Here is a 10,236-nt window from a genome sequence, read left to right on the forward strand (position 1 = left end):
TGTTTGTGTGTCAATTTTCGATTGGTAGAAATCGACAGAATTGGGAAGCGATGGAAGCACATCGACATACCAAATACTTCTAAATGCGTTCGTGATCTTCAAGAGAAATAGCAATTCGTTCTGGCGTATTGTCCCAACGACTTAAACTGACTGACATTTTCACGAAGCCGCTACAGCACATGCATTTGAAGACGTTACACGACAATATTGGAGTACTTCCGGATATTGTCGAGAAGGAGTTAATTTTCGTTGTAATTAAAACTGCCAACTGAAGTAGTTTATTCTTTGGATCTCTCCATGCAGGTTACTCTGTTGTGTGAACAAAGTATTACATATTGCAAAGTTATTCGATCATATGCAGCATAAATTCATCATATTTACCTTGCTGGGTAGTGTAAAACCGATTGTTATTGTTGGGAAGCTCCCGACCACCACCTTTGACCGAGAGGCTTAGTGCAAATTCACTGCAAGATTTTAATTGTTTGCTCGATATTCCCAAGTAACAATGTTGGTTTTATGAGGGTTCTGTAGAGCATGATTTGGACTTTAAGAATGCTTTAAAACCTCTATTAAACTTGCAATGTTACATGGGTTGTTCCCACCAGCAACATAAAACATATATTTTAATATTCAAGCAGATGGAAAAACGCAACCAATTAACAACTTCTTCTACAATCCATCATCTCATCACATTCAGAGAAGATACAATCCGCATATCATTCTGCGCCTGGCAGCAAAAGCTTCCAAGGTAGGAAAATTTACATTTTCCTCATAATTAAATAATTCATATGAAAAATACTGCACGGACCTCATCACCAATCTCCATCTTACACACACGTTGGCGCATGTTGCAAGCGAAAATGTGAAAAAAGCATTCTACCAACCACAAAATGTTGCGCTCCGGGGATTATGAGTTCGTGGCATCACCGGCATGAAAATTCACATCACATCCCACATCCTTCAGTGTCCGGGGAGAAGAAGAACAAGAAGAAAAACGGGAAGGATTCACCATGCGCTACGGTAATGAGCCGTCAGCAGCAAACGGACGTTTATGCGACCTAAATTTATGCTACATGCACCAGAACGTTAAGTGCTGACGTGCTTTTCTGGTAAGCTTACAGTGAAATATGACTGTTCATTCCTGGAGATTGATTTATTTGTGCTTTTTTTAACCTGCATTACACAGATATTTCAGTACTTGGTGGTAACTTTGCTTACCTCAAGCATTTGATGGGTTTTCACAGGGCGAATGATGCAGAATCGTTTGGTGTCGATGGGAAAAAACTCTGCAATATTACAGGCGTTGGCTGAAAATTAATAAGGAATAAGTCATTAGTATTGTTTGCTTCAGGATATGTGAGTCAATGTTGCTGATTTAAAGTGACAGCATTGGGCAAGATTTTGAACATTCCGTCAACCGGTAGACACTGCGTGTTCTGTTCAGCTCTATTTATCGATTTATTAACATTCTCCCGAAGCATTCACCCACCAAAGCCACTTGTTCTTCGACATCCAATATTGCCGGTTTCGTTCATTTGTTGGCAAAGCAGCAACAAGCAAACAGCAGTAAACATTTCATCCATATCAATATCCGACGACGCTGGCTGCTATTGAACTGGATGATGCTCTGATGTCCTTTTGGTATTCTGGCTTATACATTGAACACACCCAGCCAAGGAAGCGGAAAACCGTTCGACGAGCGGCAACGTTTAGAGTCCGGGTCGTGATGATGCTTGAAACATAGCCACATTCATTGTGAAGACAATGTGGAATGCTTTTCTTGATCGCCTTCCCGTTATGACGAGATTCAATATCCTTGGAACAACACAACTGTTACATAGCCGGCGCCTTGCTCTTGAGTGAAGTTCATCGCAGGGTCGCTCGGGCTCGTAGCGAAGATTTATTTAGGGGAACATTTTCTTTGGCATTTGTTACTGCTTGTCTTTGTTATGGCATGTCGTCGAAACCTTGGAATTTTCAGGCTCATGATACATGACGGTCAAAATATTCGTCTGTTTTAAGCATCGGTGAGATTCATAAAACGAACGTTTATAATCGTTGTCTGTGTATTTCTGCCTTGAGATACTTTCTGAATTTTCCGTTCTTGTACCATGCTTGAAATATTGTGTCGGACAACCATCTCGTGGAAACTTTTCTGCTCAGTTTTCCTTTCCGATCACAACTTGAGTTGAGGGCTCTCCGTGGAATGGAGCGACGACAACTGGAACAACAGATTCTTGTTAAATGTAACTCCTCGCTGCTGCTGTTCCCGAGCAGGAGGAAATAACTTATGAATACCAAAATCAGGATAACTCCATAATTGGCAACCTAAATATAGTATTGATGAGCCTGACATAAGAGGTAAAATACCAAAAATAATACCTCAAAAATGTTCCACGAATAACGAACTAATGAATAATTTTGTTATTATAATAAGTGACGGATACGCTTTTTTGATGCCAGAATACCATAATATATTATTTTAAAGATTTTCTAATACCAATCCAATAACTCTGACAGGTGTTATTTTCTAAAAACTGAAAGATTTGATATTTTACAAAATATTTTGATGGATGAATAATATCAAAACCGAAATAAAATATCATATATTATCGGTTTGTTATCGCTTCCTGCTCGGGTATCTACTCTCTGGCTGGCTGCCCCAAAGTGCAGTCAGGTGTACTGAAAATTTACATTTCTTTTATTACGAGTTTGCCTGCTGGCTAGTTTGGCTACCAAAGAAATAAAAAGTTCCCTTTTTTCCATTCTGAAATTTACTATTAGTTTTGGACCTTCTCGCTGAAAAAAAAAAATAAAAAACTTCTCCCAACTGGTAGTTGCACAATCTTGCAAATCGAACTGCCTCCCGGGCCGGAATCGTGAATGTAGCTACTGCTGTTGCTGCACGTTCGTACAATATTTTTTTTTATTACTTCTGTTAGTCATTTTGGCAAGTTTCCAAATAAAAATTTCAATTCCATTCTTTATTCTGGTCTGCTTCGCTTCGCTTTGCTTTTTTTGCTGTTCTTCCGTTCTGCCCATGGGAACTCACAAACTGAGAGCACACGAAGCGGAAAACGGTTGGGGAGAAAATCCACCCGCAGCTGTCCGTGGCAGAGCTTTGCCTGTTTTTCGTGTGGACATTCCCGGCGGCGGATAATGGTACGTGCGTTTGAGGACTCGGTACTTCAATTGTGCATTTAGAGAAGGCATTTAGCCTGTTTGCAATGATTTTGGTTGCTGTTGCTTCTGTGCAATCGTGCTGGGTTTGGTGTTTGGTTATTTTGCCGTCTTTTTTTTATTAAATAGATGATATTAGTAATGTTGTTTTTCGATAGTATTTTGAAATCATGAACAATGAACTGAATCGCAAACTGCACATACGAATAGTAAGCACACTGCTCTATGTGTTAACCTGAGGGATTGTCATTGTCATTGTGTAAAACATCACACATTTATCTTGTTTTGTTGTCTTGTGTTTGTTTTAATTGTTAGACCGGTTGATAATTCATGAAATCATGAACTTGTAATATTATTTTAACCCATTAACGGCCAGTGATCTATTTATAGATCAGTTACCTTTTTTTTACCTCAGCCGCTAGGTGGTGTTAGTGTCCGTAGAAAACTTCGATGTATCAACCTTTATAGGATAAAGTTCTCGTGATATGTGTTAGGTAGAAGGATGCGGTCTTCTGCAATGTTATTGAAATTACAAAGGCCAAAACTAAAGTGTATTTTTATGTTCAGAATTCTCTCACTAAGTGGCTCTAGTGTTCATGTGGGCTTGAACTTTGTATGAGGAAAATCGACATGGGGGAACGAGCCACTTTCACATTCGTGGCTCTAACGGGTGTGTAATAAAAAATGAGAATGATTTCAGTGCCGTCCAGCGCTCTTGTGAGAGCATCGCGACTAAGTTGCTTCGTACGACTGACCAGGACCTTTCTCCAATATTCATTGACGTTTTTTTTGAAGAATAAACATTATGTTTGAATAAAAAATACTGAATTCATTGAAAAAAAAAATGTTTTTTTACTAGCTATATGACTGAAAAAATTCTCATTTTTTATTGAACACCCATTAGGTGGCGCTGTAGGGTGTAGAATTTCTTCGGGTACAACATGTAGAACCTTTGACGTATTGAGAACATCTTAGCCAAAGACTGAATGTAAATCCGAGGTAATCCCGAAATGTTATAAGCGTTTCTAATGAACACCACCTGCCTTACTTTTGGGGGGCGCCTAACGCGCTTTGTGAGGTTTTTATTTTTACGAACAGGTAGGGGAGTGTCCCTAATTTGGGTCCATACATAAATTCAGCAATCGACTAAAAATTTTCAATAGCAACCAAAAATATCCATTAGTACCGTTCCAATGACGCGTTCATCTTGTTTCTTGTTATGGAGTCACGATGAACATTCCTCTTTTCAAACATGACTGGACTATCACTTGTTTCGTTCGTCAAGTGCTTCAGTTCATTTCATTTGAAGCAAAGACTTATGTCAATTGACGCAATTAATGACTCGAAAACTGCTTCCTTCGTTTTTTCCACTTTCACTTCAATTCGTGGCTCATTCGACTTGTCCCTACCCGACGACGCAGGAATCAAAATATAGTATCTGGATAGTATCCGCACAATATTGGTTGCCGATAGGGATGGCATCCGGATTATATTAGTAATAATATATTATTTTATATTAAACGAAAATTAAATTAAAGAGGCCATTCTGGAGTCCAAGATGGCAGCCATCGTGGTCAGGGAAAGTCTCAAATACCCTACAATATGGGTATTTTCGGAACGAGGACCACGCGAAGGTGCAGAAAACCGATATTCGACGTAATTTTGGAATCCAAAATTGGCGGCCATCGGGTTTCAGAAAAAAGTGTCAAATACCCCGAGAAATACCCTACAATAGGGTATTTGCGGAACGGGGATGCCGCGTAGATGCTGAAAATCGATACCCGACGCCATTTTGGAATTCAAAATAGTGGCCATTGGTTTTATGAAGTGTCAAATACCCTAAGCTATGAGTATTTTCGGAACGGGAACAACGCGTAGATGCCAAAAATCGATATGCGACGCTATGTTGGAATCCAATATGTCGGCCATCAGGATTCAGAAAGTGTCAACTATCCTACAATATGGGTATTTTCGGAACGGAGACAACGCGTGGCTGCGGAAAATCGATACCCGATGCTATGTTGGACTCCAATATGGCGGCCATAGGGTTTCAGAAAAAGTGTTTAATACCCTACAATATGGTTATTTTCGGAACAGAGACAACGCGCCGAAAATCGATATCCGACGCTATGTTGGAATCCAACATACAATGTGTACAACGTGTGGATACCGAAAATCAATATCCGATGCCATTTTGGAATCAAATATGGCGGCCATCGAGTTTCAAAAAAAATGTCAAATACCCTAAGATCTGGGCATTTTCGGAACGAGGACGACGCGTGGATGCTGAAAATCGATATTCGATGCCATTTGTAGGCTATTTGACACTTCTTCTGAAATCGGAAACCACCATTTTGAATTTCAAGATGGCGTCGGACATCGATTTCTTTCTTCTAGATGTCTGCTCGATTTAAAAAAAAAACCATATTAATTTTCGGTATCTACGTCTCATCCGCATTCTGAAAATAACCATATTTTAGGATATTTGACACTTTTCCGCAAATCGGAAGCCACCGTATTGGATTACAAAATGGCGTTGGATATCGATATCCGGCTTCTAGATGTTACCCTGATTCTAAAAAAAAAACCCGTTTGTATGGGTATTTCAAGCTGAACATTGCATTAGGTCCTAAGCAGGCATGGACAATCATTTGCATTCATTTCGTGCATTCATTTACATTCATTTGCCCCTAACTTTTTTCATCAACAGATTTCCTCAAAATGTTGTATGGAACTTTTGTAGGTTTTGATATTACCTTCAACTTTTATTACCAACTCAAATCCGTATCTTTTATGCATGACGAACCAGAGCAAACAGAAGCCACTACTGTTTTTCAGTAAATGTATTTTACATTCACTGAAAAACAGTAACAAGTTCTGTCCGCTCTAATTCGTGGTGCATAAGAGATACAGATTTGAGTTATGGGCAAAACTTGTAGCTAATAACAAAACCTACTAAAGCTCTAAACAACATTTTGCGGAATGCTGTTGATCAAAAAAGTTAGAGGCAAATGAATGTAAATGAATGCATGAAATGAATGTAAATGATTTTCCATGCCTGGTCCTAAGTAACATTGACAGATTATCTTCGTCGACTTTCTCTTTGCATCCCCACGGTCTTGTTAAGACATTCCCAGGTATTTTCAGCACAAACAATCGATAAAATAAGCTTTTATCTAGCATCCAATACGACAAACACATCAAGAAACGGTTCTGTGAATAAGTTATTAACGAAAGAGAAAGTCGACGAAGAGAATCGATCAATGTTACTTAGGACCTAATGCAAAGTTCAGCTTGATTTTTTTTTTAAGAATTTACAACTTTTTCTCAAACCGCAAGCCACCATCATGGATTTAGAAATGGCGTCGGATATTGATTTCTGGCCTCTAGACGCCATCCCCATTCCAAAAATATCTATATTGATATATAATGATGTATTACATATTATATTTTTCACTTAATCTGAAATCGGATGCTGCCATCATGGATTTCTAAATGGCGTCGCATAACAATTATCGATCTGTAAAATGGCGTCGGATATCGATTGTCATCCTCTAGACATCATCCCGATTCCCAAAATACCTTTATTGATAAGTATTTGACAGCATTTCCCACTTTTTCTTAAACTTAGATTTCAAAATGGCGTCGCATATCAATTTTCGATTTCTAGACGTCACCCCGATAAAAAAAATACCCATATTGATGGGTAAAAAAACCAACCGACAATGATAAATTTGACATCCACGTACACAGATCTATGCGCATACGCTTAAATCAACAAAAGTCATAAGAACTGGGTGAATTTGGATCGAACAGCTTCGCTTAAATGCAAAAGTAAGTTCATTTGACATTGAAAAAAGAAAAGAACACTAGTCAAGCCAAAACAAACAGCATGAAAACTGATCGAAAGTGGTTCTACTGACGTTGACGGGGATCTGCTCGAAGAGAAGACAAAATGGCTTTCAATTGAAAGTGATGGTTGACTGTCATATATAAATTAATTAGGGATCATGGCATAAACATGTACCGAGAGGGCCATGGGACCGTCCCCCGGAAAATATGGAACATCCTTAAAAATGGTCAATCCATGAAACTGATCCTAGAACTCCGCGGTTTCTTTCGAAAGCATTAGGAACTGTGATATAGGATAGAATTTGGGGTCATGACATAAACATGGACCTGTAGAGTGTAGTTTCGAACGCCTTTGGATACGGTTCGCGTTCGCGTTCATAGTTTTCGGCTGCATTTGCTGGATTAGCGCTGCCGCTCTGCCTCCCGGACGTTTATACGTGTGTCATTGGTAGTTTTCTCGCTTTCCGGGAAGTTTTAGAATAGAGAAAGAAAACGTGATTCAACATGTTTGCAAGCATCAGAAGAGATGTCGCAATCTGCGTTATTTGATTTTCTCCCGGACAAGAAATTAGTGGCATCGCGAGTGATAATTTTTAATTTCAGTTTATTTACGCGCTGCAAGGTGCGTGAAAGAGTTCGGCACAATCGGTGGTGATGTTGGCTCGATTGCAACTTTTTTTTTGTGTTTTGATCGAAAGTGTACCAAAAGTGCTTCTGAACGTGTTTCGCAGTTGGGAGTGGTGAAATTCGTAAATTCGCGGTTTATGTTCAGTGAAAATTCCGTATCACAAAATTACTCACCGAGTTCCCTTTTTTTGCCATTCGACGACGACGGGCATGCGAGAGAAAAATAAGCATCAGGAATGTGCTCCCGGATGTATTGATTTGGTGAGTACGTTCCAGTTGAAGATTGTTCTTATACATATCTCGATTGCATTTTCGAGGGGACGTCCGGAGAGCTTTGAGATTTAGGCGTTGTTGCTTTTGCGGGCAGACCAACTCGCCAGTAAGTGCTGCCAGCAGATGAATCAAGAGGTATTCGAAACAAAATTGGTAAGAAATGTCCATTCAAATCGATTTAATACAGTTGAACAAATTTCAAAACTATATACGTGCCAGATTTGGAAATAATATTTTTTGAATCTGGAAGTGTGTTTATGATACCATTATCCATTTGATAAAGGTAGAGTGAACATGCGGGGATTATTGTAAGTAAAAGTGACCTCGGAGTGGTCGTGAATAACCAGGCATTCTGAAATGGGTCACTGGAGCTGCAATAGAGCTAACACCTTCTAACTCCCGGACTAAACCTGCTTTAATTTAAGGGTTATAAAAAGCAGTTTTCTTCCATAATAACACTGCCGCACAGTGGGGGTTAGATTGTACACACACACACACACATGACATAAACATGGACCTGTATGGCCATAAGACCGTCTTCCACAAGATCCGAAAAATCTGTAAAAATGGTCAATTCATGAAACTGATCCTAGAGATCCGCAGTTTTAGAAAAACACTAGGAGCTGTGATGATAGAATGAATTTGGGGTCGTGACAAATATGGACCCTGATATCCATGAGACTGTCTTCCGAAAGATCCGGAACATCCTTAAACTGATCAATCCACGAAACTGATAGTAGAGTTCTACGGTTTTTCGAAAGCATTTGAAACTGTGATATAACAAAGAATTTGGGGTCATGACATAAACATGAACCCGCATGGCCAAGGCGCCATCCTTTGGTAGGTCCGGAACATCCGGAAAAGAGGTCAACCAATGAACTGATCCTAGAGCTCCGCAGTTTTTTCAAAAACATTAGCAACTGTGATATAATAATTTGAGGTCATGGCATATACATGTACCTGCATAGCCATGGGATCGTCGTCTAGAAGATCTGGAACATCCGTAAAATGTTCAATCCATAAAAATGATCCATGAGTTTCACGGTTTTTTTTTTTCAAAAACACGTGGAACTGTGACACAAGAAATAATTTGGGGTCGTAACATAAACATGAACCCGAATGACGATGAAACCTTCTTCCGGAAGATCCGTAAAAGTGGGGCATTGATGATACTGTTTCTAGAACTTCGCGGTTTTCTGGAGAACACTTGGAACTGTGAAGTTTTCGAGAAAAAAAATCACGTTTTTTTTTCTCAGTTTCATGTATGAAACACTTCTTCCGAATGACGATCCAATGGTCATCCAGGTTCATGTTTATATCACGACCCCAAATTCATTATTAAAACACAGTTACTAATATTTTTTTAAATAAACTCTACGATCAGTTTCATGGATTTACCACTTTTAAGGATGTTCCAGATCTTCCAGAGGACGGTCTCATGCCCATCCAGGTCCATGTTTACGTCACGACCTAATATTTTCTTATATCACAGTTCCAAGAGATTTAATAAAAAACTGCTGAGCGCTAGAATCAGTTTCATGGATGAACCAATTTTAACTGATGCTCCGAATCTTCCGAAGGACGGTTCCATAGCCATTCGGGTCCATGTTTATATCACGACCCTAATTTATTTCTTATATCATAGTTCTTAGTGTTGTCGAAAAAACCGCGGAGCTCTAGAATCAGTTTCATGGATGAATCACTTTTACGGATGTTCCGGATCTTTCGGACGATGATCTCATAGCCATCCTGATCCATTTTTACATCACGACCCAAAATTCTTTCTTATATCACAATTCCACAAAATTCTTTCTTATATCACAATTCACGATCAGTCTCATGAATGAACCACTTTTACAGATGTTTTGGATCTTCCTGAGCACGCTCCCATGGCCATCCGGGTCCGTGTTTATGTCACGACCCAAAATTCTTTCTTATATCACAATTCCACGTATTTTCGAAAAAAAAAAAAACCGCAGAGCTCTAGGATCAGTTTCGTGGATAAACCAATTTTAAGGATGTTCCGAATCTTCCGGAGGACCGTTCCGTTGTCTCCAGGATCCGTATATAGGAACCATGACTGTACTCTGGCTAATTATGAACATTTTTGCCCATTAATCTAATTTATGAATCTTTGGCCACTTGCAAAACCCATAAACACTCCTCTAAAAAAAAGTGTTACGACTCTTTTCGCTTTTGAATAAAGTAGACGACCCTCTACGGCCACGAGACCTGGACTATGCACGTGAAAGACCAACGCGCCCTTGGTGTTTTCGAACGGAAGGTGTTGCATACCATCTACGG

Source organism: Ochlerotatus camptorhynchus, unplaced genomic scaffold (assembly GCF_037179485.1).
Source record: "Ochlerotatus camptorhynchus isolate MF236.1 unplaced genomic scaffold, CSIRO-AGI_Acam_v1.1 ptg000081l, whole genome shotgun sequence".
NCBI classification, from domain to species: domain Eukaryota; kingdom Metazoa; phylum Arthropoda; class Insecta; order Diptera; family Culicidae; genus Ochlerotatus; species Ochlerotatus camptorhynchus.